At 36.6% G+C, this 15,366-nt stretch overlaps 1 pseudogene; it reads left to right on the top strand.

Annotated features, from left to right (window-relative positions):
* The window catches only part of LOC127691144 (putative protein FAM10A4), a 153,965-nt pseudogene extending 144,417 nt beyond the window's left edge, over positions 1 to 9,548 (top strand).
* Positions 9,549 to 15,366: the final 5,818 nt, after the last annotated feature.

The following is a 15,366-nucleotide window of genomic DNA, read 5'->3' as shown; positions in this document are numbered from 1 at the left end:
CTGGGTATATGCCCAGGAGTGGTATAGCAGGATCTTCTGGAAGTAAGGTGCCCAGTTTTCGGAGGAACCGCCAGACTGATTTCCAGAGTGGTTGTACCAATTTGCAACCCCACCAGCAGTGGAGGAGTGTTCCTCTTTCTCCACACCCTCTCCAACACCTGCTGTCTCCTGAATTTTTAATCTTAGCCATTCTGACTGGTGTAAGATGAAATCTTAGGGTTGTTTTGATTTGCATTTCCCTAATGACTAATGAAGTTGAGCATTTTTTAAGATGCTTCTCCGCCATCCGAAGTTCTTCAGGTGAGAATTCTTTGTTTAACTCTGTACCCCATTTTTTAATAGGGTTGTTTGGTTTTCTGGAGTCTAACTTCTTGAGTTCTTTATATATATTGGATATTAGCCCTCTATCTGATGTAGGATTGGTGAAGATCTTTTCCCAATTTGTTGGTTGCCGATTTGTCCTCTTGATGGTGTCCTTTGCCTTACAGAAACTTTGTAATTTTATGAGGTCCCATTTGTCAATTCTTGCTCTTAGAGCATACGCTATTGGTGTTCTGTTCAGAAACTTTCTCCCTGTACCGATGTCCTCAAGGATCTTCCCCAGTTTTTTTTCTATTAGCTTCAGAGTGTCTGGCTTTATGTGGAGGTCCTTGATCCATTTGGATTTGAGCTTAGTACAAGGAGACAAGGATGGATCAATTCGCATTCTTCTGCATGCTGACCTCCAGTTGAACCAGCACCATTTGTTGAAAAGGCTATCTTTTTTCCATTGGATGTTTTCAGCCTCTTTGTCGAGGATCAAGTGGCCATAGGTGTGTGGGTTCATTTCTGGATCTTCAATCCTGTTCCATTGATCCTCCTGTCTGTCACTGTACCAATACCATGCAGTTTTTAACACTATTGCTCTGTAGTATTGCTTGAGGTCAGGGATACTGATTCCCCCAGATTTCCTTTTGTTGCTGAGAATAGTTTTAGCTATCCTGGGTTTTTTGTTGTTCCAGATGAATTTGATAATTGCTCTTTCTAGCTCTGTGAAGAATTGAGTTGGGATTTTGATGGTTATTGCATAGAATCTGTATAGTGCTTTAGGCAAAATGGCCATTTTAACTATATTGATTCTGCCAATCCATGAGCATGGGAGGTTTTCCCATTTTTTGAGGTCTTCTTCCATTTCCTTCTTCAGAGTCTTGAAGTTCTTGTCATACAGATCTTTCACATGTTTGGTAAGAGTCACCCCAAGATACTTTATACTGTTTGTGGCTATTGTGAAGGGGGTCATTTCCCTAATTTCTTTCTCAGCCTGCTTATCCTTTGAGTATAGGAAGGCCACTGATTTGCTTGAGTTGACTTTATAACCTGCCACTTTGCTGAAGTTGTTTATCAGCTGTAGGAGCTCTCTAGTGGAGTTCTTTGGGTCACTTAGGTAGACGATCATGTCGTCTGCAAATAATGATAGTTTGACTTCTTCCTTTCCAATTTGTATCCCTTTGACCTCCTTATGTTGTCGAATTGCCCGAGCTAGTACCTCAAGTACAATATTGAAAAGATAAGGAGAAAGGGGGCAGCCTTGTCTGGTCCCTGATTTCAGTGGGATTGCTTCAAGTTTCTCTCCATTTAGTTTGATGCTGGCTACCGGTTTGCTGTATATTGCTTTTACTATGTTTAGGTATGGGCCTTGAATTCCTGTTCTCTCCAGGACTTTAAGCATGAAGGGATGCTGAATTTTGTCAAATGCTTTTTCAGCATCCAATGAAATGACCATGTGGTTTTGTTCTTTGAGTTTGTTTATGTAGTGGATTGTATTGATGGATTTCCGTATATTGAACCAACCCTGCATTCCTGGGATAAAGCCTACTTGATCATGGTGGATGATCGTTTTGATGTGTTCTTGGATTCGGTTGGCAAGAATTTTATTGAGTATTTTTGCATCGATGTTCATAAGGGAAATTGGTCTGAAGTTCTCTTTCTTTGTTGGATCTTTGTGTGGCTTTGGTATCAGCGTAATTGTGGCTTCGTAGAAGGAATTGGGTAGTGTTCCTTCTGTTTCTATTTTGTGGAATAGTTTGAAGAGTATTGGTGTTAACTCTTCTTTGAAGGTCTGGTAGAATTCTGCACTGAAGCCATCTGGTCCTGTGCTTTTTTTGGTTGGAAGACTTTCTATGACTCCTTCTATTTCTTTAGGCATTATGGGACTGTTTAGATGGTCTAGTTGGTCCTGATTTAATTTTGGTATTTGGTATCTGTCAAGGAAATTGTCCATTTCCTCCAGATTCTCCAGTTGTGTTGAGTATAGGCTCTTGTAGTAGGATCTGATGATTTTTTGGATTTCCTCAGTTTCCGTTGTTATATCTCCCTTTTCATTTCTAAGTTTGTTAATTTGGATACTTTCTCTGTGCCCTTTGGTCATTCTGGCTAAGGGTTTATCTATCTTGTTGATTTTCTCAAAGAACCAGCTCCTGGTATTGTTGATTTTTTGTATGGTTCTCTTTGTTTCTACTTGATTGATTTCGGCCCTGAGTTTGATGATTTCCTGCCTTCTACTCCTCCTGGGCGAAATAGCTTCTTTTTGTTCCAGGGCTTTCAGGTGTGTCATTAAGCTGGTAATGTATGCTCTCTCCATTTTCTTTTTGGAGGCACTCAGCGCTATGAGTTTTCCTCTTAGCACTGCTTTCATTGCGTCCCATAGATTTGGGTATGTTGTGTTTTCATTTTCATTGTGTTCTAAAAAGTCTTTAATTTCTTTCTTTATTTCTTCCTTGACCAAGGTATCATTGAGTAGAGTATTGTTCAGTTTCCACGTGTATGTGGGCTTTCTGTTGTTTCTGTTGCTATTGAAGACCACTTTTACTCCATAGTGATCAGATAGGAGGCATGGGATTAGTTCGATCTTCTTATATTTGTTGAGGTCTGTCTTGTGACCAATTATATGGTCGATTTTGGAGAAGGTACCATGAGGTGCTGAGAAAAAGGTATATTCTTTTGTTTTAGGATAGAATGTTCTATATATATCTGTTAAATCTAATTGGTCCAAAGCTTCAATTAGTTTCATTGTGTCCCTGTTTAGTTTCTGTTTTCCTGATCGGTCCATTGAGGAAAGTGCAGTGTTGAAGTCACCCACAATTATTGTGTTAGGTGCAATGTGTGCTTTTAGTTTTAATAAAGTTTCTTTTACAAAAGAGGGTGCCCTTACATTTGGGGCATAGATGTTCAGGATTGTCAGTTCTTCTTTTTGTATTTTCCCTTTGACCAGCAAGAAGTGTCCCTCAGGGTCTCTTTTGATGACTTTGGGTTGAAAGTCAATTTTATCTGATATTAAAATGGCTACTCCAGCTTGTTTCCTGAGACCATTTGCTTGTAAAATTGTCTTCCAGCCTTTTACTCTAAGGTAGAGTTTGTCTTTGACCCTGAGGTGTGTTTCCTGTAAGCAGCAAAATGTAGGGTCCTGTTTACGTATCCATTCAGTTAGTCTGTGTCTTTTTATTGGGGCATTAAGTCCATTGATGTTAAGAGATATTAAGGAATAGTGATTGTTACTTCCTATCATTTTTGACGTTATTTTTTAAATTTGAATGCTTAACTTCTTTTGGGTTTGATGAAAGGTTACTATCTTGCTTTTTCCAGGGTGAAGTTTCCCTCCTTGTATTGGTGTTGTCCTCCTATTATCCTTTTTAGGGCCGGGTTTGTGGATAGATATTGGGTAAACTTGGTTTTGTCATGAAATATCTTAGTTTCTCCATCTACGGTGATTGAGAGTTTTGCTGGATATAGTAGTTTTGGTTGGCATTTGTGTTCTCTTATAGTCTGCATGAGATCTGCCCAGGACCTTCTAGCCTTCATAGTCTCAGGTGAAAAGTCTGCTGTGATTCTGATAGGTCTTCCTTTATATGTTACTTGGCCTTTTTCTCTTACTGCCTTTAGTATTCTTTCTTTGTTTAGAACATTTGGTGTTTTGATTATTATGTGACGGGAAGTATTTCTGTTCTGGTCCAGTCTGTTTGGAGTTCTGTAGGCTTCTTGTATATTCATGGGCATCTCTCTCTTTAGGTTAGGGAAGTTTTCTTCCATAATTTTATTGAAGATATTTGCTGGCCCTTTAAGTTGTAAATCTTCACTCTCCTCTATGCCTATAATCCTTAGGTTTGGTCTTCTCATTGTGTCCTGGATTTCCTGGATATTTTGGGTTACAAGCTTTTTGCATTTTGCATTTTCTTTAACTGTTGAGTCCATGGTTTCTATGGAATCTTCAGCATCTGAGATTCTTTCTTCTATCTCTTGTATTCTGTTGTTGATATTTGTATCTCTGTCCCCTGATTTCTTCCCAAGGCTTTCTATCTCCAAAGTTGTCTCCCTTTGAGTTTTCTTAGTTGTTTCTACTTCTGATTTTAGATCCTGGATGGTTTTGCTTAGCTCCTTCACTTGCATGTTTGTGTTTTCCTGTAATTCTTTAAGAGATTTTTGTGTTTTCTCTTTCATGAGCTCAGCCTGTTGACCAAAGTTCTCCTGTATTTCTTTAAGAGATTTTTGTGTTTCGTCTTTCATGACCTCAGCCTGTTGAGCAAAGTTCTCCTGTATTTCTTTAAGTGTTTTTTGCATTTCCTCCTTGTTGGCTTTTGTATTCTCCTGGATTTCTTTCAATGATTTTTGTGTTTCCCTTGCAAGGGCTTCTACCTTTTGATCCATTGTCTCCTGAATTTCTTTATGTATGACCTTCATGTGTTCCTGTACCAGCATCATGACCAGTGATTTTAAATCCAAATCTTGTTTTACTGGTGTGATGGGGTATCCAGGACATGTTGGTAGAGGAGAATTGGGTTCAGATGTTGCCATATTGCCTTGATTTCTGTTAGTGACGTTCCTGCGTTTGCCTTTTGCCATCTAGATCTCACTGGTGTTAGTTTATCTTGTCAGTGCTGGACTCACCAGTGCAAGCTGCCCCTTCCCAGTTGGCCTCTGGTGCACAGCTTACCTCCTGCACTGCTTGTAGACAGTGTGCTGCTGCCCAGGCTGTTCAGATCCCAAAGCAGGCACCCGAAGGCTCCCGCTGGGGCCCGCTGGATTCACTGGAGCACACTGACTTCTCCCAGCTGGCCGCCCGGAAGCCCAGCTAGCCACTTGCAGGACTTGGAGATGTAATGCTGCCGCCCAGACTGATCTGGATCCGGAAGCGGAGAGAGTAGAGCTAAGGGCTTCTGCCTGAGGCCTTGCCCCAGATTGTGTCTGTGGAGCAGATGGAGCCCGTGTGCACTCCCAGGGAGTGCCGACGGTGTATGCTACTGTGACCTCCCCTGAGTTCCGCTCACTCCGCTGGGCAGCCGATCTGCCAACTGGGCTATCGCACACAAGGTTAGCCTGGCCGCCCAGTCCCTGAGTCCAGGCAAAAGCCTGGGAGGCCAAGGTCCGAGCAAAGTTCCCCTACGGCTTTGATTGTTAATTGGGTTTGCCAGGTGACTAGGATGGCGGGCGTGTGCGCCCGCGCTCCCTGAAAGCGCCGGGAGAGTCTGCTTTGCTAACAATCACCTGGGCGGGTTGACTCACAGATGGCCCACCAAGCTGCCCAGTTCTTGGGGTCAGTCCTGTGCCTTTTGGGGCCTGGACCCCCGCTTTGTTAGCCTTAGGCTTTGCCTGTTACAGGTCTGCCCGCCTGAGCTCTCTGTCGTCCTGCAGGCAAAATGTTGATGTGAGTTTTTTGTTTTCCTGATATCTAGTGTTTTTTAGTTCTTTGTATATTTTGAATATTATCCATGTATTAGATATGTGAGGTAGGGAAACAATCTTTTCTAATTCTATTGGGTTTTGTATTGTCCAAGTTAAGGAGTCCTTTACTATGCAGAATATTTTTAGTTTTATGAGGCAGCATTCATTACTTATTGATTGTAATGCAACTCAGGGTATCTGGTGTTATGTTGAAGTATTTGATTAGGTTGGACTTGAGTTTTGAGCATGGTGATGATTATGTGTCTATTTAGATTCTTCTACATGCAGCTGTCCAGTTTTATCAGCATTATTTTTGAAGATACTGTGTTTTATTCAATGTAAATTATAGTTTCTTTATAAAATTATTTTTAAAAGTAGTTCATAGGTATTTAGATTTATGTCAGTGTTTGCAATTTAAGTGGAACATGTAGATTAGAACATCCTCTTTTTAAAAACAAAGTATTTATTTCTTTTATGTATATGAGTACACTGTAGCTGTCTTCAGACACCTAGCAGAAGGCATCAGATCACATGACAGATGATTGTGAGCCACCATGTGGTTGCTGGGAATTGAACTCAGGACCTCTAGAAGAGCAGTCAGTGTTCTTAACAATAAATCATCTCCCTAGCCCTGGTCATGTAATCCTTATTAATGTTATGTGCAGATCCAACCACAAGTTTGTTTGTGCAAAAATGAATCAATGTCTTTTGTATCCTGCAAATCACTTCATAATAATTGGTAATATATGCTTGGCTATTACCATGTAGATTTTATGTTTAATAACTTGCAAAGCCAGTGTCAATATTCTATTTTCTGCTAGTTGCAACTTTAAGCTATATGGGCTGTAAGTTCTGTTATAGTTTTTTAAGATCTAAGACAATTGTAGTCTCATTAGCAAGATAGTTACTTGGTGGTCAAATAATTACTAAGAGAGATTACAGTGCAGAGAACAAAGTTCAAGATTATTATTTACATTGATTTGAATTGGTTTATTATTATTCAATCTGTCAATCATCTCAAAAGCTAAATTTAGGGTACTTCATATTAAAAAATTCATGAAGACTTTTTATAAGAATTTTCATGTAGCTATAGTGAAAATGAAACATACTATGGAGGAATTCATGTATTTAGTTGTTCTTCACAGATGAAGCACACTGTGTTAAATTCCAGTTATTAGATTTTGTAATACATTTCAAAGTTTTTAAACCAATATTCAAATTATTATTTCTAAGTAATCATGCAAAATAAAAACAAAACAAAAACTTGAGCAAGCTTAAGAAGTATATTAAAATAGTTCCAAATATTTTCCTAAATTACACTCATACAAGCCGAATTTAGGTGTTGCTCTGTTAAATTTACAAAATATTGATAAAGGTGATTCTTTTAAAAATGGTTCATAGAGAATCCTCAAATTTAGGAATGTTCAATACATTTCGTTTTGACTTTAAATCTAGTGAGTGCCTCTTGGAGTTCTAAGACCTCAGTTATCTGCAAGATACATTACACGTTTTTTTTTTTTAATTCTTTAAAAAAATATTGTGCTTTCATACAATACAACCAACTTCAGCTTCCCTTCCCTTCCATCATCCCATCTTCCCCCAACCTCCCCAACCCACAAGTCCAGCTCCACCCTTATCTTTCCCAGAAAAGAGCAAGCCTGCTAGGTACATTAACCACACAATGCACAAGATAAAATACAACCTGATGCAAACCATATCAAGTCTGGGCAAGGCAACCTAGTAGGAGGAAAGCAATTCCAAGAGCAAGCAGAAGAGTCAGAAAGACTCCCATTACCACTGTCAGAAATGCACTCCAAACAGCAAGGCAGCCTCCATAAGAGTTATGCAGAAGACCTAGTACAGACCCTTGCAGGCTCTGTCAGCAGCCATGGGCCCTGCTTAAGTGACTTCCTGCTCTCCTGGTGTCCTCAACAACTTAGGCTCTCACAATTCCTCCTCCTTGTCTTTAATGGTCTTTCATTCTTCTTAATCATGATAATACTGCACTCCTAAATTCCAGTGCTACAATTCTATGCTCATTATTCTGAATTTATATTCATGTTTTTCAGTGGATGGTTTCTCTGATAACTTTATGACATTTCCCCTACTGTGACCTCTGGGGAAACAAAACATACATTTTTTTTTTAAATACCATTTTCTCCTGACACATAGTGTTATTTTTAGAATTGGCTTTAAAATAAAAGATTTCTGTATAAATGTTTCTTTGAACATAGTGGGCCTTTAGGAATAGTTTTACGATAAAAGTCAGTTTTATGCTATATGAAACTCTGGAGGTCTTTCTTGAGAGATATTTTTGTCCTTATTATAATTGTTCTCTCCAGGGATATCAGTAGCCTCTTTGGCTGTGGTGTCTATAGTCCTGAGACTGTAAGACTATGCACGTGTGACCTACTAAAAGTCCATGTTTCAGAAAGAAGTGTCATTTATATCAGAATATAGAAACTTGAAGACATTTTTCAGGTCATCTTTTTAAAAGGCACTCAAAACGGTTCCCTATATGATGATCCAATTCAATGTTAAATTCTAAGAGACACATTATGGTTTGACATTTCCTTGTCAAAGGAACATTATAGTCATTATCATTGTCTGTAACATCTGACAGAACTTTGAAGAATATTGACATTGCCTAATGCATGCATAGATTAAGCTTGAAGATTGATGTTAATGAAACTTAACATCTCTATAAGAAAGATGAGGGCCACAGAATCGAATAAACAACATATAAATACTATGTATTTTCTGTTTTAAGTAAAATTTTACAAACATAACACATATCTATTTAATTTCTTTTTGTTCAACATTTAAAAAGTACAGAAAATGACATATTTATTACCCATTAAGAGGATATATTTTACTTATGTAAGTACTTATCACTTTTTATCTTCTTATTCACCTGATTAGATCATCTAAAGTTATTAAGAAATTAATACTAATGACTCATGGAGCAACCAAATGATTTTATCAATATAGAATTCTAGATCAATATTTTTTCTGTTTAAATCACTCTTGCATATTTTGTTGAATATTTTACCAATGAGTGACAATTAGTGTACATTATAGTTTTTTTCACTTCTTAAAATTCAGCTTCTGCTGTCACACTGAGCTGCTTTCAGGCATGGCATCCAGCCTGTGGTGCCACCACCTCTAGCTTCCCACCTTTCGACTATGGATTCAGATGTGAGTTCTAGACATTGTGAAGCTGTGTTAGTATGATCTGAGGATCCTGCATCCTGAGATCATAAGTAAAGAGTGTTGGGGGTAAAGTACCACCTGCTACTTATAAAGCTAATTCAGATATAAATATCAAGAAAAAAAGAGTTGATAAGAGAGTGAAAACAAAAAGGCAGGCAAACCATCAAGTGAGGAATGTGATCTGGAAATTGACAGTGAAGGTGTATTTGAGCCAGACATTGATGCTCCTCAAGAAATGGGAGATAAAAATGAGGAGCTAACAGAAGACATGATGGATAAAGAAAATGAAAAGAAAGGAGCTTCCATTGAAGCCGTAAACTATGGGGAGCTGCAGTAAGCCATTCACTTGTTCACCAAGACTATCCAACTAAATCCTAGCATTCCTATTATGTATGCTAAGAGAGCCATCGTCTTTATGAAGCTACAGGAGCCAAGTGCTTCCATTGGAGGCTGTAACGGGGCCATTAAAAGAAAGCATGATTCAGTTCATCCATTCAAGTATGGAGGGAAAGCACAGAATTCAGGATCACTGTGAAGAACTAGCTCAAGATTTTGCCCTTGCCTGTAAACTGTATTATGATAATAATGCAGTGCTGAAAGAAGTTTTTAAAAAAAAATCCCAAACACTGGAAAAAGTATGAGTGAAAGAGTGAAGGATAAGGGAGATCAGGTAGAATAGAAATGATGAAGAAAGATTGTAATAGCATGAGATAGTCTAGAGGAAGACAAAAGACATCAATATGGCTCTTTTCAAGTTGGTATTCCTGGGAATGCTCAAAACGAGAGGACAAGTGTAGAGAATGGCAGGGATGCCTGGTCAATGAAATCCTCACTGATCCAGAGGTTTAGTAGCATACACAATGCAAGAGTCATGTTGGCTTTCCAGGATGTGGCCCAGAACCCAGCAACTATGTTAAAATATCAGAGAAACCCAGAGGTTATGAGTCTACTTAGTCACTTGTCAGCCATGATTGGAGCTTAGCCACAATACTTAGCAAAGCCCTTACTGAGTATTGGTTAATTCATGTGTAAGTAAGTATAAAATTTCTTAAAAGTGAACAAAAATAACCAGAGAAATGTTCAAACAAGGTTTTCTTTATTCGTTACTTGTGCAGAAAACAGTGTTAAATATATAGATGATAGCAATTTCGAATGTATTAAGTCAAATCTATTATTTGAATATTGTACACATAAAATGAAGAGAGAAATTACATTACTATTTCTTAAGAGACTGGAACAAGGCACTGAATATTTAAAAATTTATATTAAGAATATATAGGATAACTGTTGTTGTCCTTTGGCACAGAGATCCTCAACCAAATGTATACTTTTATTTTTCCTCAAAGTGTCTCTTATTAGGGAATGGGAAGAAACAAAAATGAGAATCAGAGGAGAGGAAAAGAGTTAGAAATGAGTCATGTGAACTTGAGTTCAGTCTGTTACTTCTATTCCAGACATTTATACAAGGACCAGTAAGTACACTCTATGATGATTGAGCCTCTATCCAATGGTTATGTCAATGAAACAACTCTCATCTTCATTAATACGATTAAAGAAAAGAATGATTATTTAGAACAAACCATCTCAGAATTCCTATGTGTGTTAAGTAATCTATTTGATAATATTTAGATTTGAAAGTATTAAAAAGACCCTATACATAGAGATTGACATTTTGTGTATTTACTGTTTTCTCTTCTTTAATCACAAAATTAATTTTTCATAAAGTATATTCTTATAGTAGATTACTCTGTCCCAAGTTCTGCAATTTCCTAACCAACCGATATGCAGCCCTCTCATTTTTACTCATTAGATTACAGTCATCTTATAGAAATTATCAATAATAATACCAGAAAAATGAGTTAAAATAAAAAACAAATCATAATAAAAGGGAACAGAGAGAGGGAAACAAAGAAGCAAAGACAAAGGAACACATAATTCTCTGAGACAAACATATCCTTGCAAACAGACAAACAAAACATACACATGTGAAAAGGGAAATGTATGAGCAAAAGATGTGTATTATCATAAAAATTCTCAATAAAGTATTATGAGACAAAAAAGCTCCCAAAATGCAGTTAAGTTTGTGGTTGGCTGGTAATGCAGGAATCCGGAGGCAGGAGCTGACACAGGGGCCATGGAGGGGTGGTTCTCACTAGCTTGGTCCACATGATTTGCTCAGGCTTTGTTTATTTTTTTAATAGGTTCAGGAGTAGCAGTCCAAGGATGGCACCATTGACAATGGACTAGGCCTTTCCCACTGATCACTAATTGAATAAATGCCTTACAGCTGGATCTCACGGAGGCATTTTCTCAACAGAGGCTCCTTTCATGTGATGACTCACATTGACACAAAAACAGCCCTTACAGCTGACCCCTTGTCAACATGACACATCACCATTAACTCACAACCTCTCCTTCCTTATTCATTCCCATGATGTCAGATTTAAAACATAAATAACTCTAAGAATCTCAAAGACTTTGTAAATCCAAACACATTAATATTTCCACCCTTTTAGAGTAGCCAATTTTGTTTAAAATCTGAAGTCTTAAAATTCAATGTGTCTCATCTGTGGGCTCCAGTAAAAGTAAAAATAAACAAAATACATTCTTACTTCAGGAGGGAAAAAAGAACAGTAACAATCAAATAAAAGCAAAACCAAATTGCAAATGTTTAATGTATGGGATCCACTCTGAATTTCAAGACTCCTCCAAAGGACTTGGGTCACCTCTCTGGTTCTACCATTCATAGCACACAAAGCTTGTCTTCTAGGCTCTGGCTGGCTCCACTCTACTGCTGTTTGTTTTCTTGGCTTTCAGCCATAGTCCTGACATTGCCAATACTGTTGGGGTCCTTTGCTGCAACTGGGATGCACCTTCACCAATAGCCCCTCATACACTCTCTTCACAGTGCCACGTGTCAGCTTCTCTGTCCCATTCAGTGCTGGGACTTCATCTGGCATTGAGATGCACCTTCACCAATGGCCATTCCTGCTCTTTCACAGTGCCAAGCCTCAGCTGCTCTCTGTGACACCTTCAGGCCTCCAAAACATGTACCTCCTGGGTGACTCTTACATATTACTAGGCCTGGCTGCCAATACAAGGTACACCCTGGCTGCCACTGAGATGCAGCTTCATTAGTGATCTCAGGTAATACCTTCCAGAACATTTTAATTCAGGGAAGCTGGTCTCTTCTTTTGTTTTTGTTTCATTTTTTGGATATTCTATTTATTTACATTTCAAATGTTGCTATACTCCTGTCCCCACTCCTAGAGTTCTTCACTCCACTGCCCCTTCCCTTTTCTTCTGAGAAGAAATTCTTCTCAATCTCAATACCCTCCAATCTGCCACCCACCCTCTACTCCTCAAATAGCTCTTAATTTTTGCCCTTCCTTTATGCCCTCCTTTACTCTTCTTGTCCCTACGCCTACTTACTTAGAATCAGTTTCTCTTTTATAAAATAAGTATATTCAGCATAAATATGGATTTTTTACAAGTCCTTGCAATTGTTCTAATAGAATATATATAATCTTTGTGTTCTTGAACTGAACGTTTGGCTGGGCACTGCAAATCTTCCCTTGTTGAGTAAATGGCCTTAGAAATGAAACATGCTCTTCTACAGTTGATGAATGTGTTGAACATCAACATTCATCGATTACCAATCATTTCTACTTGATTGATTAGTGATTATCCTTGATGGAAGTTAATAACCTTGGCTTGTCTTCCTGATGTTAAACATCAATGCTGGAAGGAAAGTAAGTGATTATGTGTGGTATGATTTCCACCTGATAACACTTTATTTATGGCCCAACAATTTGTAACTGTAATTTATTGTCAGGGTTTAAAGTTCGGCACACTTTAGATAACTTTTATAAATTCTGTGTGAATTGGTTTCCTTGAAGACTCTCTCTCTCTGAATTTGATAAGTACGTGCTACTTACTGAAAGATTTGTGCCTGCTTTTGAAAATTTAAAAAATAGAAGAAAGTATTTCATACACTGAATTTCACTTGACAATTCAGGGTCTCCTTGTATGATCATGAGTCTGTCTTGTATAACATGAAGAAGATAAAACACCAGACATTTATCATTTGATGTATAATACACCACTCTTCATCTCTATATTGTTGTACACAGAGTAACTCACAAATTTGAAAGTCACATTTTACTCTGCCATGCAATGCTTTTTGAGCACGGCTTTAAATACCTCCTGTAACTTTTTGTATTATCTATGAATAAATAAAATACTACTTCACTATAATATAGATGGTGAATTTTACATTTCTACAACATAATTTCTTATTTAATAATTTTATTTTCCTATTGATTTAAAAATTGGAATTTTTTATGTTATGTATGAGAAAGTTACAATGTCATTTAACTTAAAACCACACTTCCTAATTTATATACACTTATTATAAAAGATAAACTAAAACACACAAAAGTTGTTTCAAAAATAAATGAGTTTATGTATGTTACAGACACACAACAAATTTGCTATCAAATGATGCTTTCTTTCTTTACATATTCATGTTTATGTTTTTCATTTTAGTTTAACAGACAAGAATAAAGCAGGTACATAGTTATAAAATGATGTATTATTATAAAAGCAAAAAGGGCAGTGAATTGTGAGTATTATTTTTTATTGGTTATCTCTAGCTTAACATAAAGATAGTTAATACACGTGCATTTTTGTATGTGGTTCAGTATAGTAACGATTGTTTTACTATGACCATTATATTAATGGTCATGTATAATGTAGTTGGTAGACAAGTACCCCTTAATAATGAAGGTTTCTTTTGAGAAAAGTGTTTATAGGTAATTTGGTTATTTAAGAAAGCAATTAGTCACCATAGTTCATTTACACAATCAAGACAGAAAATATTTGAAGGATCAGAAACAATGCTGGGCTGCACTGTATTTTTATGTAAATTTGTTTCAGTATATTAGGTTTGGCAACACCAGCATATGAGTGACATATAGTATTATGAAGTAATGATAACTGTGATATCAGTTACCAATAAATTTGAGCACCACTAAAGTTACATGGCTTTATGTAATCACAAGTATACATGATCTAGATTTAGCAAGTATGCCATAATGCAGTACATGACTATATTTATATAATTTTAAATAAATAATAAACTCATCGAAAATAATGAATAGAATGGATCTACAAATATATTTAATGCCTAATTTAAGGCTTGAATAGATATTACAAATATTCAAAAATTTCTAGGTAATAGATACTCATTCACATGTAAATTTCACATAAATGGGAATTTTTTATTAAAAATTCACCTAGTTAAGGTGACATAAAATGACCATGAATTTCACTATTCAAAATGCATAATTCAGTTGAATCTAGTTTGTTAGCAATATTTTTTTAACCATCAGGCTTATTCAAGAATTAAATGTGTCTATTGCCCAAAAAGAATGTCCATTACCATTAAGCAGCTAGTGAAAAACTCTTCCACAATTACAAGTAGATTATTTCCTAATTAACGAATTTAGACTTGATGTAAAAAATACATTGAGTTATAAGAATGAAAATCATATTTGTCTTCAAATGTTCTCATAGACTATGCTTTGAAGATCAATACATAGTGCGTCTCAATACTTGAGCACTATTAATGGTTAGGAATTTTTCCATCATTTGCATATATTATTACATAATCATTGATTTAATAAATTATGCAAATTTAAACTGTTCATACCTTTGGCTGTTGTGAATAGCTTTGAGATTAACTCACAGATACATGGACGTAGTTTAGCACATGTTTTTCTTTTCTTTATTTTAAAAAAATATTTGAAGTCTGTGAAAATTCCATACATTGTATTTTTACTTGAATCATCCCCCTCTCCCTTACCTTCACACATCTATCATCTGCTTTTCCATAGACCATTCAACTTTCTGTCTTCAATTTATTTTAACCTATTGTGTCAATATTGTGATATATATGTATATTCTTCAGTTTGTGGTTATTTACTAAATGTGTTAAACCTACCAGAAGTCACACCCTTAAAAATGTAGACTCCCTCTATCCAAACAGCTATCAACTCCAAATGGCTCTTGAGATAATATCTACTTTTAATATTTTGTTTTACACATGGAAGTAGAACTGCAGACACATACAGTATAACGTGTTTAATGATTTGAAGAAAATGCACAATAATTTTGGACAAACATTCCAACATTATTGGTACCAGCATTTATATTGCTACCAATAATAAATGAAGATATGAGGGTTTCTCTCATTGTGAATTCTTCTATTTAACACTAGCTGTTATTAGAGTTTTTATTTTACATCATGTAATGTTTTACTGAATGTGAGTACTTTAGTAGATGGATAAGAGAAATTTATCTGTTTAAGTTTAAGAAAAATCACTAACTTGTTCCCATAATGTTTTTTTCTCATGGTTTCAGTCTGCAGAAGGCTCAACTGATTTTAGGTCTGTGGTA

The sequence above is a fragment of the Apodemus sylvaticus genome, chromosome 8, assembly GCF_947179515.1.
Source record: "Apodemus sylvaticus chromosome 8, mApoSyl1.1, whole genome shotgun sequence".
Lineage (NCBI taxonomy): Eukaryota > Metazoa > Chordata > Mammalia > Rodentia > Muridae > Apodemus > Apodemus sylvaticus.
This window is presented reverse-complemented; position numbering and strand designations above follow the sequence as displayed.